General features: G+C 49.1%; 1 protein-coding gene across 1 annotated transcript in view; it reads right to left on the bottom strand.

Moving 5' to 3' along the window:
* LOC139102485 (caveolin-3) overlaps positions 1 to 23409 on the bottom strand; it is a 124188-nt gene that overhangs the window by 59477 nt on the left and 41302 nt on the right. Inside the window, exon 5 of the mRNA XM_070656401.1 lies at positions 10678 to 10708. The gene's annotated coding sequence lies outside the window, so the exon portion shown is untranslated. The remainder of the gene's footprint in view (positions 1 to 10677; positions 10709 to 23409) is intronic.

Here is a 23409-nt window from a genome sequence, read left to right as displayed (position 1 = left end):
GAATCACGCGAGGCGACGAGAGGAGCGGGTTTCCACGCGATGGGGCAAAAGAGAAGACACGAGGGGAAAAGGGGGCCGCTCGGCAGGGCCTTGGGCAGGCTGTCCTTGACTCAGCACAGTTACCCCGGACTGAAGTGTGACGTCATTCTGCATAACTCGCCTAATTGCATCGTTGCTGCCGCTGCGCTGCACCGACCCGCTCTCCTACTCCGTCGCCCCGTTTCCCTGCTCCGGTCGTGCCCCCCTGCCCGCCCCCTTGCCACGCTGCGAGATGCCACAAGGTGCCTGCCTCCCTTTCCGTACCCCGCCGGCCCGGCGAAGCCCGCGATCGCTCTAACTGGGGCCCACCACGAAAGAGCCCGTCGTGGGTGTGCGCCGCGTTCCTTTTTTCCGGAGCACACATTTAGGCGCGACGCAATCGACGATCGTTCCTGCGAAACCATACTCAAAGATCGCAGACGACAAAAAAAAACTACGTCTATTGCACCTCCACGAGTTAGAATTTCGTGTTTTTTTGTACATCATTATTTTTTTGTTATAAATTGTAAAATAAAAGTAACTTTTCTGACTCCATATTCTTTTAAAATATCATCTTTCACTGATTATCTTGCAGGAATAGTACGATTTACGGCCGCGCTAACGTCAACGTCGGTCTCGTTTACCCGCGTCGCGTCTCGTTGCATTTTGCGCGTGGCGACGCGATTTCGTATTCATATTCGTTGGCATGTATCGCACCTGACCGCCTCGTTCAAAACGACGGCGCCGAATAATTTATTCCGGGAGCGTATCCGGTCCGGGCGGGCGGTTTTGCGATACGGTTGCCTCGCGCGCGAGTCAACGACATCATTAAGCGACTCGTGTGCAGCGTAGAGGACGGCGGCCGTGGCAATGCGCGCTGATCGAGCGAAATACTTTCTCCCGACGTTCCTCTTTATCGCCAGCCTAACTGCGATGTCGAGAACGTGTGCGCGGTAATCGGCGGGCTCGACGTTTCTATCGCGGGGATAAGTGCATTCGCGTGTCTCAACACGTACATACGCAAAAGTCGCCGTGGGCGAGATATCCGCGAAAATGACGATTGACAAACGGAATTCCGGTCGCGTCGACGAACGCCGCCGTGGCCAATCGAACTCGACGGAAGAAACGAGAGAACCGTTTTTTTTGTTTTCTTTTTTTTACAGATCGTGAATCTCTCGGAGAATCACTCGCCAATGAGTCTTGTTTTAGGCCGAGCAAACGCGATTTTCCGTCTTCGTCGAGGAGGAACTTATAAAATAATCGGGAAAGGATCACCGAGAAGGCTGCTGCCTGAAACGCGCGGCTCCGGCTTTCCTTGGGCTCGAAATATTTTACAGCCGTCTTCCTCGCCACCCTCCCCGCCCTCCTCCGCCCGTCCCTCTCGTCATCCCCGCGAAAACGCGACCCTGAGATCGGTGCCCCTACCCCGGCGCAGGTCGGCTGAGAAAAAGACGACGGCGGAGGCGCGAGGTGGATCGTTACGACCCTGAATTGATCCGTATAGCACGGCCGTCGTCGTCGCGGCCAGCTGAGAGAGAGACCAGAAAGAAAGGGAGTCATCGACTCGCGTTTGACTTGGCCTTCGGCTATTACCGCCGCGTCCGACTGCAGCCAGGCCTTTCTGCAGCGGCCACGTAGATAAACAAAGTGTCCGACGGTCCACGGGGTCCGTTTCTCCTTTTTTTTTTTTCCTTCCCATTACCCCCTTCATCTCTCCCCGTCGTCCTCGCGCTTCTGCCCTCGACGCCGCGCGAAAATAGCGCGATCACAAGCCCGCCCTCGATCACGGATCCGGATTATCGTGCCGCGATCGTTACACAATTCGTCCCGCCTGCGCTCTCTCCGCTGCGCGAGTTCGCGAAACGAGAACCGGCGTGGTTTATCTTCGTCTATTTGCACTTCTCCATCTCCGCCTCCTCCTCCTCCCGCGAGCGATATCGCGTTCTTTGTTTGTCGCCACGATGCAAGGGCGTTCGACGCGAGTCGTTACGAAACCGGCCCCGAATAACCCCCGCGGATTAAGAAAATATGTTTTTTTCTTTTTTCTTTTTACGCTCGTTAATTACGCGCAGCACCGATCCGTGAACGTTCGAACAGGGGGGGAAAAAAATCGAAAAACTGCCGGAGGAGTACGACAGGTGTAGAACGATATCGCGGGAACGCGCGGGGCGTATCGTTACTGCATGCGCGAAGCGCGCAATTGAAACTGACGTCACTGTCGCGAATGGAAATACAATTATTATCTTTATTGCATCTCCTTTTCGAGGACAGCCGTCGTGCTGCATCGCGCGCTGGGTTCGATACCGACGTATATTCGTGGAAAAAAAGAAAAAAAAAAGACAAAAATGCCCAAGGACGGGAAGCGAGATTGAATCAGCTACTAAATGCAAGGAGATATCGGCGACAGCATCGATCGACACAATCTCTGCGTATCTGCGATTATCGCTAATAATAAAATCCACTAAGAGTCGCGTGTGCCGTTGATTAGAAAAAAAACAGCCTAGAAATGCGAGTGATTGAGGCGACGGCGCGACTTACGTATCTCTCGCTAATCAAAAAGTCACCCCGAGGTATTAGAGTCGAACTCACGAATTGTCTTCAGTCATTGTCGGCTCGAACGGAAGTCATCGACCCGCTTAAAAATACGTTTTCGCCTTTCGGATGCCCTGCCACGCGATCGTAGCTGGCGCAATTTGTAATGAATGCCCGGTATTTAACGACTTATTGACATTCGTCGCGCAGGCCGCGACTTGATGTAGATTCGCCGTGAATTTCGCGGACGTAGAAAGTCTAATTAGTCGCCATTAAAGTCAATAAGCGATGAGAATCGTGTATAACTTTTCGCCACGTGCGGCCCCACAATACGATTCATCGGCCGTCGCATTTCCCATCGGAACCGCAAAACGTCATTATCATTATCAATTATTCTGATTTTTCTCATTAAACGTATAGATATACAATTTGCATTCAATATCAGTGTTCAATAGCCATACTTTATAATAATTATTTAAACTGTAATAATACTTGGTACGATTATCGCATCTTCTCATTCGATTGTCTTTACTTTTTAACGCTGAATTTCGACGACGGACGTAAAGATAGACAGGATGTGCGAGCGGAAATTTGCGTGTGCGTAATTATTAACGTTCGCGAGGTATGCGTTACATAGTGCTTTCATTCACGAGAGAAATGTATGTCATTACGATCGGCACAATAGCGAATTTGGCGAAAATAATTTGTGCAAGTTGACCCGAATATAAAATTAATCGTGTGACTTAGATCATACGTGCCATGCATGTTAATGACGGAAAATTTCTGTTCGCACGCTTAACGAGCGGAAAGGATAAACATCGGTTTAACGAAAAAAAAAATGTTTATCATTCTTGAGAAAATTAATTTAAGTTACGTGCAATCATTTATTTGCAATAATTTTTTCTATGTAATAATAAAGGATATTTTATACTAATCTACTTTTTAGCTTGCAACCTCGTTATAAATAAGAAGCAAAAATTGTACCAACGTGGAATACCTCTCACAATTATTTAAATATATTTCTGCAAAAAAAACGGTATTCTTTTTCATACCTGCAATATTAATAGTTTAATTAATTATTAATTCGTACATTTATCCAATAATCGATGCATGCATCTCGTTTCCATCTCGTAAAACGTTCACCGCTGTTCTTGAAAATTAAATAAAACGACGAAAAAAGCAACGGTCGCTTCGGTGGCGAATGCAGCTCGAAAGCAGGCGCCCAGGAAAGGTTAACGAGTGGTGGTTACACGCCGATTCACGTCATCGGCCGGCCGCGTGAATTTTCTTGCGAAGGTGCGCGCGTGACGGGCGAAACGAGCCGCTGTCCGCCCCGTGGATTTGCGAACGCCGAAGAAAGAATTCTTCGGATTCGCAAGGATCCGGATTTAGTTCTCTTTCCTTCGCGATGAGGAGAGGAGGGTATCGCGCGGCTAAAGCCGGGTACGGGCACGGTGCTGAAGAGAGCTGGAGCGAGCGCGAGATGCGCGGGAGCGAACGGGGACCGTGCGAGATGCAGGCGCGCGTGCGAGAGCGAGAGCGAGCGAGCTTTATTGGGAGCGTCTGGATGCAGTTTGGCCGTCCGTAACTACGAGACTCCGAAGGTCCCCGGAACGTTGACCATTCGGCTCTCTTAAAGGACTCTGCCTGCCAAGGTCACCTATTGAGTCTCCGTGTTCACCTCTTTCCTCCCCGCGGCCTCCTTGCCGCGCTTCCTTCGCGTTCTCATCCCGCGTGCTCGGATCTTGTCGAAAACCGCGCGCGATACTTCGCTCCGCGAGCTGCGATACGCCCGAGATCGTCGATTCGCGCGAAATTTAACGCGCGACGCGGCCGAGATTATTTATGGCTCTCCGGCGAAATCGTTCGCCGTGTTTAGCGAGCGAAATCCGACACGCGAAGCGGACCATTGTGTTTCGATCTCGCGCACGACTCTCCGCGGGCGCATTGGAAATAAACGACGTTCGAGCCGCGGTGGCGTGGCCAACCCGATCGCGGCTCTCGTACGAGAACATCGACGAAATAAGCGCAGCGATCGGCAACGTGCGACGCGCGTTGATCCCGGAGGCGGCGGGTGCCTCCGCGGGATCTCTCGCGGAGAAATGAAGCCATTAATCTTTTCCGCGTACGTACGCGGCGGTACGGCGCGGGGTGCTACGAGCGCATTTTACGGCTTACCTCGGTCGCGAAATACAGCACACGGAGGAGAAACGCACCGCTAATGTCAAAGCGCAAGAATTAACGACCCCCCTCCTGCTCTCGCTCGGCCAATACGACTTCTTTCGCATTAGTCGACACTTAACAATTCCAACCACTCGAGAAGATCCGGTATTACGAATAGGATTACACGTTTTATCACTTGAAGAGAACGACCGGATCGCGATCATCCAGTTTGGCATCGTTACATTTCTCAGTGTATCCTGAGAAAATTCAAGCAGTAATTAATTCTACTTTAATCGACTTTTTTAAATTTAGAATACGGGCCGAATACAAAGAGGCCTTAATGCCAGGCTGAAAAGAAATCCACGAAAAACGCTCGAAGTGAATTAATTACACGCTTATCGCGACAAAGGCGCAGATACGAATGCGTAACGAGGCGAAGTAAGATTTTAATCGGCAAGTCGAAAACGGGGTGAATTACGAGTATCGATCAGCGGCTTTGTATACGCTTAGATACGTCTGTTGCCAGCGTGGCCCCGAGGAAAGAACGAGGATAAAGACGCACGTGGATAAGTGAACGGGCAAACATCCCGTGACGCAACAGCAAACATATGAGTATATCCGCAACGAACTCGAGCGCGAGATGCAAGTGCAGCTCGCCGCGGCCACAATTACGCACGGTGGGCGCGCGCGCGTGTACGAATCGCGCGAGGAAAGGTCGATGACTGAACTCGCGCTGAACGTTAAAATTTCGGGAAAAATGTCTGAACGGCCGGAAATGACGGTGCGGCCGTAGAAGCAAAGAGTCAAGTTTAGTTGCGCTACGAGGCGGGGCAGCGGGCTGCCGATTGGCATTTAAATGTTGCTGTTGGAAACGTCCGCGAAACGAAAGGCAGGAGAGGAAGCATAAAGAAAGCTTGGTTTAAAAATATGAACGTAAGACAACCGCGGTTCGCCGCCGCCGCCGCGCTTTCAGTCAGCCGGCCGTTTAATCTCGCGCCTGCTAAACGCCCGGCCCTCGTAAAAAGTGAGTTAGCGTCGCTACAGGAATCACTTTCGACCGCGCGGGTTACGCGACGCGGGGCGAGCTCGCCCCTTTGTACCAATTTCGCGATTAAAAAAGTCAAGTCCACGTGCCCGCGCATCCGATTCGAATTGATTAAACCGCCCGAGACGATTTATCGCAAATTTTATGCGCCGTACGCGACGTTTTTTCCAACGCTTTTTTTTATCGCGAGTAGGTATTGCGAGAAAATAGCGCGATAAAAAAATATCACCGAGTGTTTGTAGGATGTGTTTGCCGTCGAGCCGAGCGAGGGGGAGGGAAAAGGGGAAAATCCGAAAGCGAGAGCAAACGACGATCGCGACACGATCGACCGATTGCGAATGAAACGTCTTGATGTCACTCGAGGTAAACAGATAAAAAAGAAAGCGATAAGATCGCGCTGCACCGAGGTTTATTAATTGCAATCGCGAAATAAATCACGGTAGATCGCGGACGTTGCAAAATTCACGTGTACACGACGACGGGCGTTGAACGACCCGATACTCGATGCTGCGGCGCGAAGGCGCAAAAACGCGGCAAAAACACCGGAGAAAGCAAACAAAAAGCGCGATAAAACGCCGCCGTCGTCACAACGGCGCGGCGATGAATCGGTCGTTGAACGTCGATCGAGATTTATTCTTAAGGCTTATGCATGCGCATATTAAATAACGTAAACACGCGACGGGAGCGTCGAAAAACACGTTTGGTCGTCACGCCCCAATTAGTTGCCGCGACACGATTTAATCGGATTTCATTCGAGCGCCATTAATTTCGCGAATTATCGGGCGCAAACAGCGGTAATTGGTGCGTTTTAAATGTAACGATGACGCTCCTGCATCGCCGGCGAGAGATTCGTCATCGGCGCGAATCAGATTCCCGCAGCGTTTACGCCGAAGAGGAACGAGAGACCCCGTGAATTTTTCTCGCGACGCCAAGTCGACGGGCGCGGGGCCGCGATATTTTCAGTTTTGACGGCAGGGGCTAAAAAGGCGCGCCGTGAATTTCGCCTTCGGCCGAAAGACGTCTGCTCAACCGCGGTGCATTTGGGCTGCTCTCGGTTCAACGAGGGTCATTCCTGAGTCATAGACCGGACGCCCCGGGCCAATGCGCTCTATCCTCCATCTCCTTCTCCCCATCTTTCTTTCTCTCGCCTCCACCGCAGGCTTCGCCCGCCTTCCAGAAATTTCGATGACGAATTCCCGGCCGCGAGGTACTTTTCCACGCTGCCCTTCGGAAGACGGGCTCTCCGTTCTGGAATGCGTCCAGAAAAGAAGTGCAACGCGAGGATGCAAAAGCCGCGAGCGTAAGAATCGCGTTGACGTTGGGATTACAAAAAAGAAGCCGTTCGATTTAATTTATGCCGTCACGTTGACGAAAACACTCTTGATTTAATTTATGCCGACGGGATGGCGAAAACACTCTAATCGCACGTAAACATGATAATAAAAGTTGCATTTTTTTAAGTAAGCGCAGAAATTCCGCTTTTATCCGTCATTGAAGAAATAAAAGCAGCCTCTCGACATTCGCCGTCCTATTTATTTCACTCGCTGAAATTAAGTTCTGAAACTTTTACTTCCAATTATCATTACTTAGGACTAAGATTTTTAATTACGATTCCGTTAATTAAGGCTTGTCCAAACTTGCTCGTTCACGAGCCCACGAAGCGCAGAAGTTTATTTACCGATTTTTCTCTGTTACTCGCCGTACGAAAGGAATCATAACTCGGGATATAAATCTGAGCATTCGCGACTCTGCGCGACGAGGCGGACCGAAGCCGCGGAGGGAGGGTTCGAATAATCGTTCTATTTTAAGGCCGGATTACACGGGAAACATGAGTCGGCGACCTGTGCAGAGGCCTCATCCTCGGTCACATTGCTGCAACGTGACGGAATCCCCTATTTCGACTACGTCTAACCGGCGTCATTGTTCGTCGAGCGATGCGCCGTTCACGCGCGCACGACAGGACTAAATATATAATACTTGACGCGCGGGCACAAATCTTTAAAACAGATATCGACCCCGAAAGAAAAATGTTTACCCGAGATACCGCCTCGTGGCCGCATGCTGGCGAGTCCGATGCAACGTTCCGGCCGAGTGTGACGCACGTACGAGAGATGTTTCAAGGGAGGTCTGCGGGAATCTCTCGTTTTCGAATTCCTAATCCCCTCGACGTCGCGAGCGATTTCCCATTGCGCGAAACAACGTCCGGCAGCCGTATCTTTCTTACGTTTCCAAACGGCCGCGATTACGCGAATCGAGAAGATATCTATTTCGCGGCCGCGCTACAACATTAGTCACACGGTTGCAAACTAAAAATTAAGTAAAATCGTTACACGTCTCGCGTGCGAGGATCATAAATTACGTCGTCGTTTGCCGTTTGCATGTGAAGCGAGGCAAAAAAAAAAAAAAAAAAAAAAAAAAGACAGCGGCGTAAATTTCGGGAGAGAGCCGGTAAGATGGAGGGATCGTTTTACAATTTTCCAGATGATCGTGACTAAAAGGTCCGTCACGAGCGCGAAACAAAAGAGCGAGAGACGTGCGACCGCGGGAACCCGCGTGCGGATGGTCGTAGATTTCCTCCACCCTCTCCCTCTCCCCTTCTTCACCCTTTCCTTCAGTTCCACACGCATTCCATCCGACCGTTCATTTCCCCCCCGTGCGTAACCTTCAACTGTGTATACAGGGTGTCTCTGATCAAGCACGGTATCGGAGGCAGATACGAAAAAGCAGAGGCGAAAAGTTTAAACGTCGTAGTTCTTGGATTCTCACAGAGTTCGCGAAGATTTATGAAATTCGTGGAACCGAGAGACGGCACGATCGCGAGCGCATTTGCAATAATTAACGGCACGGCAAGTCCAGCCGTCGCTATTTCTACGTGGATTTTAAAATAAATTAACAAAACGGAGAATCCAATATCACACTAATGTAATAATACGTTAAAATTATATGCATTACGTACGTGAATTTTATACATTAATAATGCAGTTACATGAATATTGATATGTATAATCATATAACGTGCGTACATGATTAAATAAATATAAATATATATGTATAATTATATAATATATGTGAATTTACATTACTGTTATATAAAGCAATACGCGTTAATTATTTTTGCAGTATGCTGCATTATTACACCGTCTATTACTGGCGTATAGTTCCTTACTAAAATAACGCATCGTTAATTCGCGGGCTGGCGCGCGCCGACGTTAATTCACGATATTCGCCTCGAGAATTCACCCCTCAATGAACACCTTCCGTTGTCTTTCAAAGTTCATTCGCGTTCATCTTCTTTTCATCGTCGGACTTCCAGTTTTAAGTTTCGACGAGGCAAAGGAAAACCAGCGGCGCTCTAGCTACCCCTCGGGTCCCTCCCTCCCCCGCAAAAATAGGTCAAGATCCGCCACGATGGCGTGTCCTCGGAGGACTCGGGACGTCGAGAACGGGGAAGAGGGAGATGCAGACGAGCGAGAGAAAAGGAGAAAGAGAGCGACGCAGCGGAGCCAAAGAGAGGGGCGGCAGAAAGAGAAAGAGAGAGTTGCATGTTGCATCGGACGATACGATGGAGGGAGTGCAACGTGCCGAAGTGGGGTGCCCGGACAAGAGGGACGGCGAAGGGCGAGAAGGGGGCCGGCGGCAGTGGCGGTGGCGGCGCGACGGCAACCGCCGTTCTGCCTTGAACCTCGCACGGTGCATTGCCCGTCGCTCAAGGGCGTCCGCTGCCGCCTCCCTTTCGTCGCCCCGCCGCCCCACAAACCCCCCATCGACGGCGGCGCGCGAGCGCTCGATGAAGGCGCGCCACGCCGCGCCTCGCTCCGCTCGCCGTCGTCGTCGTTACTCGATTCGGGGGCGATATGATTTCCTAGGGTATCAGCTCCTAACACTTTGGAGACGTCTCCCGCGATACTTCAAGACGAGCGCGTCGAGAGGTTTCGGGACCTTCGGGGTGGGCTGCGTTTTCAACGCACGCTCGGATAGTAAATCGATCTATTCGTCGCTAACGTTTGACGTCTCATTTCCGTACGACGGAATATACCTTGCGAGTAAATTAATTTCTTAATTTTTTTTTTTTTTTTTTTTTTTTTTAATCAGACTTGGAAAATTTTTCTCGGCAACAGCGATGTTATTACTTGACGAAAACGTGAATGTCGATGAAGGAGTTTATCGGAAACTTTTAAAGAGTTAAATTCGCCGTGTTTTTATAAAAATTATTTCTATTCTAATTACGATGTGTAATGTAAATCGGTACTATGTAATAAAAAATAAAAACCATTTTTTGAACGACTCTTTCTACTGGATATTTGCCTTGCTTTATCTTGTAACGCGGCATCGTGATTCTAATAATTGTATTACAGTCGTCGGATGTTTCCCGATCAATCGCGCTGTAAATTATGTCAGCGAAGAAAAAAAATCTTATTTACTTCTCCGTTTAATGCGGACGGAAGGCCGCCGATGACGGCTACGCCGACGAGAATGCAATTTTTACTGACAACAAAAGGGTAGCGAGCGCACGTGCACGCGCTGCACGTTAAAATCAAGGTCGGCTTAAGTTGCACCGGGACTATTAATAGTCGAAACGTTTGTTGCTTTCGAATAGCGAGCAGATGTTTTGGTTGGTTAATCGCGTTTCGGTATTCCGGCCAACGTTGTGGGTTTGCATGCAGGCTCGCGAGAGAGATCGGCCGCACTCCGCTGATTCAAGGGCGACTGCGTTCCCATGCCGGCGGAAAAAGAAGAGACTTTCGCACGAGGCGCGAACGCGCCGAGTTCGCATAGCGATTTGAGCGCATCAGCGTTCCGACCCGACTAATTAAAGCGACGATTCATCCCGCTACGTTTAATCGCGAAAGGACGAGCACGTGCAATTTCAGCACTCGCTACGCGTGTTTATTCGCGTGTGATACATTTCAAAGACTCACCGAGCTGCTCCTGAACGATGATCCTCGACACCTGTAAATACAGAAGAAACGTGTTTAAAGCAACAGCCAGTAAGACGTGCCTGAGTATATAATATGAAAAAGAATCGATATGCAAATAACAGATAAATTGATGATATAACTGTAAACGTATGTCGCGTAATGTATAAATAGCGAGCGAACGCCGATAAGAATTAAATGCACGCAAAGGGGCAGTAAAAGAGAATTTAAAAGTCGATTGAAATTTCCGTTAACGAGCAAAGTCGATCGAATGCGTTCCCGTTAGGAGAAACCGGCGCGAAGACGATTCGACCGGCAGGATCGTAAAGCGACAACGAGGTGCGACAGCGCGTCGCGGCGACAGGTACGGCCGGAGGGTTATCGATTAAGACCGCATCCCGCGAGTGACAGGCATAAAGGCGGTGCATGCAACCCGGCCGGCGCGAAACCAAGCTAGTGATTCACCGACATTATACGTACCTCCCCCGGCCGGGGGAGCGTGTGTCGCTGTATTTTCCCATGACAGCCGACAACGGATGACACGAAGGTCTAGAAACTGGTTACATCACTTCGCGGCGTGTCCGACCACTCTCGCCGGAGATTCACGTGCCGGTTTCGCGTTATCGCACCTATAAAACGTACTGGATCGATAAGCACGCCAACGGGTGATCGCACAATCCCGGGCTGAGAAAAATATAGTTTTAGACCCGATCATAATCTATCATACGTCTAACGATAAATATAATAAACTAAATTACAATCGTAATTGATTCGATCTTAATTCGTCTCATCGTCAGAACGCCGTTTACCCGCGTCGCGCGCTCTCTGATAGCGAGCCGCGCAATAGTGCTTGAACACGTTACTATTACTATATTTTAACGTCGAACGCTTGGGTTTGAAATTTTGTTGGACCTGGAAACACCCTGCGCTCGAGCTCGCGTCGACGATGCCGATTGCGCAACGGCCTGCCGTTACGTTGAACGGTGAGATTGTTAGGCGACGATTAGACGCGATTAGGCGAGCCTGACCATCCGCGAGTGCATCGGCACGGTGCAACGCGCGGGCTTTGCAACGGCGTCTCTCCGCGACGCAAGAACCTAGCGGCGCAACTAGTTGCATAATCGACTGCATTCCCGGTACTCGCTTGCTCGTCGCAGCCTCGCAAACGCATTCCGTGTTCCAGCTATGTAGGTGGCTTCTTTCGTGCGTAAAGTGATATATTATCTGTTCCGGAACGCGCGTTCATAAACATATGAAAAATTTAATTGCGCTGTTACGAAATATTTTCCTTGCAAATTAAATTGTTCCGCGTGCATCTCACCCGATTATCATTCAAAAGCCATGCGTTCGATTGTAACTGCAAGTCGGAATCTACATTATTCAAATTACGTTTCATGGTTTGTTTTGCGTTACGTGCGTTTATTAAATTCCGGAAAACGCCGAGCACCGGGCACAATTCTTGTATATTAAGCCCACGAATTAATTTGAAATAAAAAAAAAAATTAGACACGTACGTAATTAAGATACTCGACTAGCCAGCCTTTATAAATACATTATATTATTTTAGGGTATTTAAATTTCACTATTTTTTTCTTTTTTTTTTTCTTCTTATAAATTTATCTATCCTTGGTCCAACTTTTTAAGATAAAATAGAAGCCACAAAAATGGGCCTCTGCTAAGGAAAGCGAGTGAATATTACAGGGCTCAATGTAATACGCGGCGAGCTCAACTTTGTCGAACGCAACGCGTTGATGTTGGTTGATGAAAAAAGAAGAGGAGGGAAGGAGACGGAGAGAAGGTAGGCGGTTAGGGCGCGCTCGAACACGCAGGACGAGCGGAGGCAACAGAAGGCGAGCAGGACGGAAGGAAGGGTGCCGCCGTCGCGGCGGCGGCGCGGAGGAACGCCGGGGGGAGGCTGCGGCGGAGAGAAGGCTGAGGTTATAATACCAATGGAGCAGTGGCCGCATGACCTTGCGTATGCGTCTAGGTCGATGAGCCACGGTCATTAGGCGTCTCGGCCGCCGAAAACTTGGGCGAATTTCTGCGCGACAGCGGTGCGGGGCGAGAGCCGCCTTACGTAACGAGCCTTGAAAGGAGTCGGCACCGGCATTCAAGTGCATTCCGTCGCATCAAGTAAAGCGACGGGCCAATGATCCGCGCAATTTTCAACAGGAAAAATAAGATTTGCCCGCGGTAACGAAAAAGAGAGAGACAGAGAGAGAAGGCGCGCGATCGACGATTTATATTAAATCGAAGCATATTAATAATTTGATAAAAGTGTTGAAAGATATTAATATTAATCATGTATTAAAGGAAGAGAGAGGAAAGAGGCTGCTCGTTCGTCTTTCTTGTCCAAACCGCTCGCGAGCGCTCGGCTGGTAATCACGACGAGGCTGAACGCTGCGCTTTCAATAAGAATGCAAATCGCGCATCGGGCGGGATTACGGGAGATGCGGCGACGATTATGCGAGGCGGAATTAACGGCGTTTTTCATTCGAACGGGACTGCGGACGGTCTAAGTCGGTCGCGATCCCTTCAGGCGGATTTCCAGCCGACGAGGCCCGGGAATAAATACGAAACATAAATCCGTGGAGCGAGCGTGAACGGTCGAGTGCATTCTCGATTTGGGCGCAGCGGCGCCGAGACGAAATTTTTTTTTTTTTTTTTACCGCAGAATCGATATTGTTCTCGAATAAACGAGACCGGCGGCGTCGCCCGTTGCGCCACGACCACAGTTGCATAATCGCCGCATTCTCAGTGCTCGGTAGGGCTTGCAAACGTACGTAGGTGGGTTAGGGCGCGCCCGAGTGTGCGAAAGTACGCACGCACGCACAGTTGTGCACGCACGCAACGGCGATGAGCGCGATAAGTATGCGAGCAAAAACCGGGGCAGCGCAAAACGGACTCGCGGGAAAACGTCGTGGCAGCTTTCGAGGAATCGCGATCGACGATTGCGAGAGAAATATGTATACTTGCAGATAACGTTTCGATAAGAATCTTTATAACGTAATTAAATGATTTAATAATAGACGCTTTTTCCTTGCGCGTGATTCGAGTCACGAGTCAAAAATAGTTATTCACAATTCCGTGGCTTTTACCATTTTCAAAGCCGCTGCAAAGTTTACGGCGCAAATTGAAGCTGCGAATATAACGCTCGTTATTTGGCCCGATCGTGGTTGCCTTTTCGAAATAATCAGTGATAACGTCACGAACCACGTTTGCGCAAACGCGTGTATTACTGAACGAGGAGAAGCGAGAATAAACGACGGCGATGCACGACTGCGGCGCAAGAATGACCTTGCATATGCGAGGTCTGGAATGAGCCTGGAATAAGCCCGGAGCCGATGCGCGACGTGTCGTCGTTCCCATCGTCGCCGCCCCGCGCGGAACATGCACCCCGCCTCTCTTCTCCAAGAGCGAAGGTCCGACGCACAGGATGCAACGCGGTATTTATAAATACCCTTGGCGTTTCTGTCTCCGTTCGTTTTGTGAACGAACGTACGAGCGAGCCGCCGCGAAAAGACATTACGAGACGTATACAGGAGAGGTGAATGCGTTTCGCCAGCGAGGAAAGTGCAATCGCAGTCAAAGGCCGCGGATGAGCTATTTCTACGAGCTTAGAGAAAGAGAGACAGAGAGAGAAAGAGAGAGAGAAAGAACAGTCGGAGAAAAATATTTAAGACCTCGCATACCACGCTCAGAGCGAAAAGCAACCGACTCTATCTACTGCTTGGAGAACTCGCCAAACGAAGAAAAGGCGTGACTTCTCAAAAGCAAGTTTTTGTTACTTTCGGTTTTTAAATTAAGTTCTACCAATTCGCGAGCGGCCTTGTTCACACAGACTCATAGGGGGCGGGCGGAGGGGGGAGGGTCTCCCTTGGACGTTGAAATGTCGCGCGGTGCATCGGCACTTTAGGTTCCTTTCTAAGAATTGCGGTGCCATTAACTGATTACGAGACATTTGCCGACGATTAATTTTTACGACACTAGGAAAAAAACACGGCGCGTGATAAAAAGAAGTGAGACGTGTCGCGCGCGCCGGTGCTGCATATCCCCGTTTGAGCGCGATAATATCCGGCTCCGAATGCCGCTGATCGTCCAAGTCAATTAATCCGCTCGGCGATAAGAGAAATCAATTTCGCGGTCGCGCGTCTCGACTGCGACACATACACCTCCCGCAAAGTGGCCGATTGCGTAAAATGCGACGTGACTTCGTGGAATTTCGTATCGCGGCTGTTTTTCGAGGAAAAACGTATCTCCCGATTATTCCCTCAAGTTGATCGAACGATGCCATAAGGCGAGCTCGCCGTCGTTATTGCAGCCGTCATTACTTCTCATCATGTGCGTGCACGCGCGCGCGCACAACACATCGATGTGACACAAGATGGATCGCAATGTCATACCTCGAAAAACAAGACGCAAACGTCTCGGCGAGTTCATCGTCCTGATCACCTTAAGGCGCGCGTAAACATTTGCGAAATTCTGTCTCGCTTACGCACGCCTTATTCAACGCCCGATTAACAGTCTGTCGGCTAATCCGCGAAATTCTTTATTACCTAGCCAGGGCCATTTTCAGACAATGCCCGCGTCACTGTTATATAAAGACGCAGCCGGCCGGTTACGAAAAAGGAAAAGAAACATCTTTTAACGCGCGATATATTTAATCGTGAGAATTTCGGATATTTTGTTTATTGTGCTCATCCCACCGACTTATCGATCCCGATACTCGTTAATTATGTAATCGCACATTTTAACTTGGTACCGTCAAGCCGGTTTTAATCTTTTAATTGCCCGTGTTTACCGTGCCGTAATCTCCGATCCACGAATAAACAGTTTTAACGCTTAATATGCAACAGATCAATGGATTTAATTATTTTCCTCCTCTTCTTTCTCCGTTATTATTAACTCGCAACGATATCAATTTTAATTGCACATTATTATATCAAAACACCTTCGCTTTTCCTTAAAACGTTGATAATGAGCTATTGATAAACACGTTTCTATTCAATTTCCATACGATTGCATATTTATCAATAAATTAGTGTTAATGCATCATTGTTAACATCTCTCAACGAAAAACTACACGTATGCACTCATGTATTTTTTTTTAAATATAATTATATAATTATTTATATAATTTTTTATAATATATTTTATATAATTTAATATAATATAATATAAATATGTTATATAATATATATAAATTTATATAACATAATATCGAGTCGTGCCTTTTTCTAAACTTTAAATATTTAGACAGATGTCGATGTGAATCAAATTGAAAAAACAGCACCGGCCAGACAACGCGGGTACATACATCTCATCTTTTAGATACGGCTTTTTATCGGCTAGACGAAACGTGAATATTGACGACGACGATGACCACAGCCGCGAACGGAACGGCGGCCGGGCTTAAGTGTCCGTGATCTCACTTTCGGGGAATGCCGGTCCGTACGTTTCACCGAAGTGCATCGCTCGTTGTCGTGACGATATCGACCTCATATCGCCAACATGCCGCGTCGCGCCGCGCCGCGCCGCGACGCCTGTCCCTCACGAGGGACCAAAAATAAACGAGACCTTCTCTCCTCTTTTTTCCCCTTGGAGAAGTTGACGGTGACAGAGCGAGAAAACGGGAAAGAAAGAAAGAAAAACGGAAAGAGAGAAAGAGAGAGAGGCAGAGAGAGGCAGAAAAAGCTAAATTGCGTCTCACGCGCCGCGAAAGGAGTATCGATCGCGTTATCGCCGGCGCTCGCGTCGAATGGCCGTGAAACGCGCGGCCTGTGTTTTATTCAATTCCCCGAGAGGAAGCCCCGATACTCACAAAGCCACCGCGCGCGAATGACATAAGAGGAGAGCCAATCGAGCGCCCAGCGCGCGCCCGAGACCGCGCAAAAGCGTAACAGGTCAATGCCGATATCGTCGCGGTGTGACATTGACCAAGGTCCGGTTTCGATAATCCTGATACTCCGCACATAAATCGCGCGTGCGCGTGCACTTGCCGATAAGCGGCGCGATAACGTAAATCTATATAATAATAAACAATAAGCGTTTCGTTAAACAAACGAATAATCGGCGTGAAAAAGAAAGAAAAAGACTGGGCAGGCAAAAAGCGTCTCTTGATCGACAAAGCGTATCCTTCCTCTTTACTCTAAATTTTTCCCACGATGCACCGCGTACAAGACTATTATTACGGCGAGTCCCGGCTAAAATTCGTAGAAAGAACTTCGCGCCAGACAGTTGCGCAATCGACAGGCGATTACTCGCAATCGATCGGCCGGCCGGCCGGCCGTCTGTCGTTGCCGGCCGATTCTCCGTTATGGGTTAACTGTTTTCCGTGTTCTGAGTCGATCGTCCGCGCTATCGAAGCCGCCCGCGCCAATTAATAAACCACGGCTTAGAATCCAGAGCAAACGTACGCGTCGGCAAGACCCGACAATATTCTCGCTCGTTCTCTTTCCCGTTTTCCCCTCAACAGGATGCGCGCGATGCGCTCGTCGTGATTCAATTTACAAGCCGTAATGCGGAGATCGCTCCGTGCCTCCGTCCCGCTGCACTTCGTTCTCTTATGTAACCGAGAGAGCGCCGCGCATCTCGGGCGTGTTAACTCGAGCCGAGGCTTGAGATGAGCGTCGAACGTTCTATATCAAGACCGCGTGAGATTCCGTTCGACTAGGGCACACTTTTTCTAAAGCTGGAGACCTTCGCCCGTATTATCCGCTCGGTTCCACCGTCATTTATATTTAATCTCGTGTGTCGCCTTTTGCCCTCCTTTTTTTTTTTTTTTTCCTTTCCATGCGGCCACTTAAGGGGTAAAATAAGACGCGCGCGTCGCCTTAACGAACTCCGTAAAGTGTTGCTTAGAGAGAAACGCCTGCGGCATGCCGCTCGTTGCCTCGCGCACCTTGCACGCGTCAAAAGAAGTCATCCAAACCGGTTGCGGGGAGGGAGGGCCAGCCCGAAACCGCATTTCTCCATCCATCGTACGAGCGACGAGGGAAGAGGGAGAGCGAAGCGGGGGATGAGGGACCATCGAGCGCATCGAAAATCCGGAACGATTCGAGAGGAAGAGACGGCCGTAATCGAGAATTCGCTAGCCGCGACATCGAGGACTGCCCACGCCCGCTCGATAAACAGAAGCGACCGTGGGAGTGGAGGGATTTAACCACTCTGTCAGAGAAGCGCAAAGAAGAGGGAAAAGAGGAAAAGAAGGCTCAGTTAAAAATAGATTATTCGAGGAAAAACCATGCGCATCGCCGGAGAACAAATTTCTTTCATTTCGTTAGTGATCCTTCAACGCAATCCCGCCGAGCACGATGACGCAGTTTTTTTCTGCGCTGCAAAAATGACCAGGTGGAGGAAATAAAGTTACGAGCGGACGCGAAAAATCTGCCTAATTCAATCTCAATCAAGAAACGTTATCGCTAACAGAATGGGCAGAACAGGCGGTTTCGATTACGAGGCGTAAACACACAAGGATTGTTTTCCTGCTTCGATAACGCAGAATCTGGCCGCGTGAAAATCGCACGCGCGCCGGCGGCCGCGCTTCGATTCTCGATGAACGATATCAATCGTAAGTAGCGCGTGGCGGACAGATTCGCCGATCGATCGCGCCGAGATTCGTTCTTCGTCGTAAAGAAGGAAGAGAGGAGCGAAGCGAAGAAGCGGCTGACCGTGGGAGCGACAGAAACCGAAATAAACGACTGGAAAGAGAGAGAAAGAGAAACAGAAATAGAGAGAGTAAGAGAGAGACCAGCGCGTGCGCGAGCGAAACATCGCTCTCTCGCATGATAGAGCAAGGTGCAATGCTCGGGCGGCGATGCACAAACAGCGCCGGGCGTCGCGGTCCGCACCAGCCAAGGTCACCCGGGTAATGTCCCGATGCCCCCTATGCAGGACAAATTCAGCCACTCGGCCGAAAGCACACTCTCGAGCCCGCTCCGACAGCGGCGGCGGCGCGTCGGCGGGTCGGCGGAGGAGGAAACCGACTCGTTTCCCCTCGCCCAGCCGCTTCCTCCTCGTCCCTCTGGAATCCGCTATTAAGAGGCGAGCGAGAACCCTGTGGTTCAAACTCGATGCAAGCAATGGCGCGCCCGTACGAGGTGCCGAGTTACGCAACGCGCCACACCGATCGCGGACTCGATTCGTCCGAATGACGCGATCGTCCGCGAGATGATTTTACGCGTTACGAACCGCCCGGCCCGACGGTGTCGATAACGCAGATAAGCGTTACGTAAAACAAAAGAGGGCCTAAACACCTAAACGCTCGTCGCTCAGGTTCGCGGCTCAGCTACGCGTACGGAGATGCCTTGTTGCGGCTTGTCTTTCGAAGAGATCGGTCCAAAAGAAGACGTTATCTTAATATAGCTCTCACGCCACGTACGTAACGAAGCTGTATATCATTCAGCCGAAATTATCGCGTAAATAAACGCCAGGGAGGCTCGGAGAGCGAAGAAAGGGTTGAAGCTCGCGCGGCGCAAACGCGACGAGAGAAATCGAGCGCTCACACGTGTTCGGCACGGTTCTTGCGCGAAAAATCGTACGGTCCGAGAAAGAGAGGGAGGAGGAAAAAAAAAGCGCGGTCGTCATTGCGTACGCGCGTCACGCACGCCCCGTGCAGCGGCGCTACTTATTTTTATGACGGACGCGCGCGCGAGCGCGCATGCTATCGCGAGCGGCTTCGTGGAATATTTTGTTTGCAGCGCATCCGTCCGCTGACGAAACCGGATGATTCTCGGGACTGAAAGTCAAGCGCGACTCCAATGAAAGAGAACGCGAAGAATAATTAAAGAATAAAAAAAAAAGAACGGCACATGCACGTAAATATGTATATGCATGTGTGTGTGTAGGACTCGCCGAGCGGCGGACGCTAAGAACCGAATATTTTAACGTATCATTAGAGTTCCTCCGACGCAATGTTTATTGACGTAAATACGTTTTTTTTTTTTTAATCAAACTGTGTACGTAGATCGGAGAACCAGGCAAGAGAAGACTTGCATCGACGCATTAGGAAAAGTTATAAATTAACCTAGCCTTTATTTTCATTCTTAAAGTGAAAATAAACAACTGTAATTGGTTTATTATTTTACGTAGTCTATTCCCGCCTTTAAATAATAAAGTGGACTATTTATTGACGATAATTTAATTGCAATATTTATTCTTATTTTAAACCGAGTCCAAAATGCTCTTCCTACTTAAAACATTTCATATTTATTCCTAAATATTCTCATTAAAGGACGCTGGCAGTCGTGCCGTGAATAGTTTTCGCAAGTCCGCTAAACTCCCGAAATGTTCGCTCGGTTGCAGAATCCTTTGTACTTGGCATTCCCGGACCGACCGTCAAGGCTCTTCTTTAAGCGACATTAAACTGCTGCAACGTCTCATTAACAGGGGAAAAAAAGTACGCGTGCAGGCTTCTCGAAACTTGCCGTTATTTTTTTTTTTTTTTTTTTACATGACGTAAAGCATGCCTTGGTCGACACTCAATTAAGCCGGGTCTTTTTGCAGTATCATCTATTACCACGCGATCGCGTTCACGCCGAGGAAAAAAGATCATTTATATTTTTGTTAATTAACAATTTTATTTGCTCGACAGTTCGTACCGCTACTTTCTTTTTTTCAGTATCGCACGCTGTATATGACTTGCAGAATAGTTTTGGATGCAGTTCCCGACGCGCGCGGAAAAAAATCGAACGTCCGCACGACCGACTCATTTTCCCGGAACGAGCACGTCGCCTCTCGCCAAAATTTAATCACAGCAACGACGACGGGCCCGAATCCGCAATGACGTAACTCGCCGTCGCCCCGCGTTCCCGATGAAATCGATTATTCGCAACGCGCGTATCAGTCGCCATTCAAGCTAATTCCGAGTAATTGATAGATCGCCTTGTTTGTTTTGCGAAGTGTCCATGTACGTATGCGAGTTTCGTAGAAAAAAAAAAAAAAAAAAAAAAGGACCAATTACGCCATTCACAGCAAGCCGATATTGAGCTCGCGAGTTATCGGCGTTCTGTTATCTGTCACTGATTACTTATGCAAGATATGCTATTCGGCGAGACGCAGCGGCGATTTCGCGGGCTGCCAAACGCAAAAATAGGTCAACGTCGCGTCGAGTCGCGTATCCATCCGTTGCGGGCACGAAAATCGTTTGGCGCGAGATCCACCTCGGGTTCGTGAGATTTCGCAAGAATTCTCATCGCGCCGCCGTGATATAATCCAGTTCGACGCGTGGCTTTGTTTACCCGTTCCCGACGGATGAGGCAAAACACGGACTTTTCCATGAACGGGCGCGTCCGCCTGAGACGGCGACACGTGGCGACGATTACTCCGCATCATTTTCCGTCGCTTCTGCGAATTTAAATGCGCATCCTTCATAAATCAATCGCACGATGCTAATCTAATTGAAGGGCGGAAAATCTCTCGTGTATTAAACAGCAGTAGCCCACTCCCGCTGTATATTTCCACGCGACACGTGGCGTTATTATTTTGCATCATTTCCCGCCGATTTTGTCGACGTTGCGAATTTAATTGCGCTCTCTTCATAAATCAATCGTAGTGCGATCTAATTGCAGATGGAAAACCTCACACGTGCCAAGCGACGAAGCCGTACCGAATGTATATTAATCCGGCGCGAAACTATTTCATTTTGCATCCGACGCGTGCGAGGAGTACTGATTAATACGTTTGAATCGGGAGCCGAATTAAAAGCGAATTCACGAACTGAAATCAAAATCGCAAGAAATATACCGTTTTTATTATTTTCGCGTGAAAGAAATGATCGAATAATCAATCGCGAATTCGCGAATATATTCGTAGAAAAATAATTTGACGTCGTACGCGCGTTTACATAAATGTCTTGCCTTTTTTTCTTTCCTTTTTGTTTCCTTTGTGGCAGTGATGCAAAACGAAACAGGTGAGTTTTGCAAACACGATTTGCATAGGCAATAAAATTTTGCCGAAAAATAACATTACGTCAATGCATTTCGTGAGAAGCCGCGAAACGCGGCATTTATATGCTATAAAACGACGCACCCGATATTCACGGTCACGTTCCGCGTAAATTTCAGATGCAACTGCAGCTTTGCAGCGACGCGATAGAGTATGACGTCAGCGAGAAAAAGCGCGGATCCCGAAAACATCTCTCCCAAAAAGAAATACACGTACCTCGAAAGCAGAACGCAGCCTATATAAGGAAGAAAATATACGTCCACGCGATCTCTAAATGACATTTACGACAGATTCTCAAATTCGAGTCCCTCGTTCCGAGTAAAATTTTATACGCTCTTAAATTTGATAGAAATCCATTTGCGTATTCGCGTTTCAAATTTATTTTTGTTTCGTTTTTCTTTTTCTTTCTTTCTTTCTTTTTTTCCGAGTAGGATTAACGTTCGACGGGATTAATTTTAGAAAGTAGATTCTTTGAATAAGAGTCTACGCGCGAACGCACATTGTAATTTCGCGTTTGCACGAACGTTGCGGGATACTGAATCGGGTTCGTTTGGCTTTCGGCACGCGATTTGCCATCGACAGTTAACGAGTCAAATCGCACCGCGGAGTGACAGTCGCGCGCCAGAATCGAACGCAGATTCGTCCGCGGCGAGAGGAGGGAAGAGAGAGAGGGATAATTGCGCCAAGCTGCAGTTTATGAGTCGCGTTTCTTCGCGAGCTATTTCCGTCCCGACAATCCGAGCAGATACGCGTTCCCGAACGTACGACGACCCCGCTTGCGATGCAGTTCCCATCGATGGACGATGTCACTTGATTAAAACCGATCTTTCACGGTTGCGCAACGCTTGCACGACGTTCGGTATCTCGGGATGCAACAAGCCCGCTTGCGTTTGACCTCCCGCGTTTCGAGCGATCATCGCGGGCTGCAATTTACCTGTATCGACTCATCTCGCATTCACGTTCGACAACGGAGACATTTATGAAAAGAGAATAGAAAGCTCCGTAACATTTATATTTTATCTTAATCGGATTTGGCCTTTATAGACATTTAATTTAACGTGTAATCGTCAGGAGATACTTAGCTAAGTACGATAAAGAGAAAGTCGCTCGGCAAAGTGTAACTTGGAAAACACCTTTCCACTGCCGAGATATCGCCTATCGTCAGAAATGAACGATTAACAAGTAAAAGATTTTTCGAGCTGGCGCACGTTGCGTCACGTGTCCTCGTTCTTTCTTTTCTACATCTCGGAGGCCGAGCCGGTATTCGCGGCCGTGACGACGCTTCTCGCGAAACCTCGGCCTTCATATCCGGTGCACCGCGTTATTTTCAAGCCCCGAAATTTCAGACCGTTGCACCGGGAGCTGTCCGAGTCGCGCGAGTGGGTGGCTGCCCTCGGTAGCGAGCAGCGACTCTGAGCTTTATTCGCGCGTGCGTTACATATGCGAGCGAGCGCGTTGCTATGGCACCCGGCCCGCGCGGGCACCGCCTAGGACAGGTCAGTGACAAAGCAAGGTCACGTCAAGTGCTTCGAGGGCTTTCGGTATGCGTCCCGATCCCGCCGCGCGCTCACGTCCGCTCTCGCGCGAATGACAGAGGCCTCGTTCCTCTGCCATTTGTTCCTGTAATCTGATACCACGCGCGATAACAACGCAGACGCGCGGAGATACCTTCTCGCATTTAGCGCGCCAGCGAGAACCCCTCCCGTCGCCTCTGCCGTCGTTTACTGCATATGCAACGATTCGTCGCACGAAAAAAAAATTATCACGAAATTCACCGATTCCGAGAGACAA

This window comes from Cardiocondyla obscurior, linkage group LG05 (assembly GCF_019399895.1).
Source record: "Cardiocondyla obscurior isolate alpha-2009 linkage group LG05, Cobs3.1, whole genome shotgun sequence".
In the NCBI taxonomy this organism is placed as follows: domain Eukaryota; kingdom Metazoa; phylum Arthropoda; class Insecta; order Hymenoptera; family Formicidae; genus Cardiocondyla; species Cardiocondyla obscurior.
This window is presented reverse-complemented; position numbering and strand designations above follow the sequence as displayed.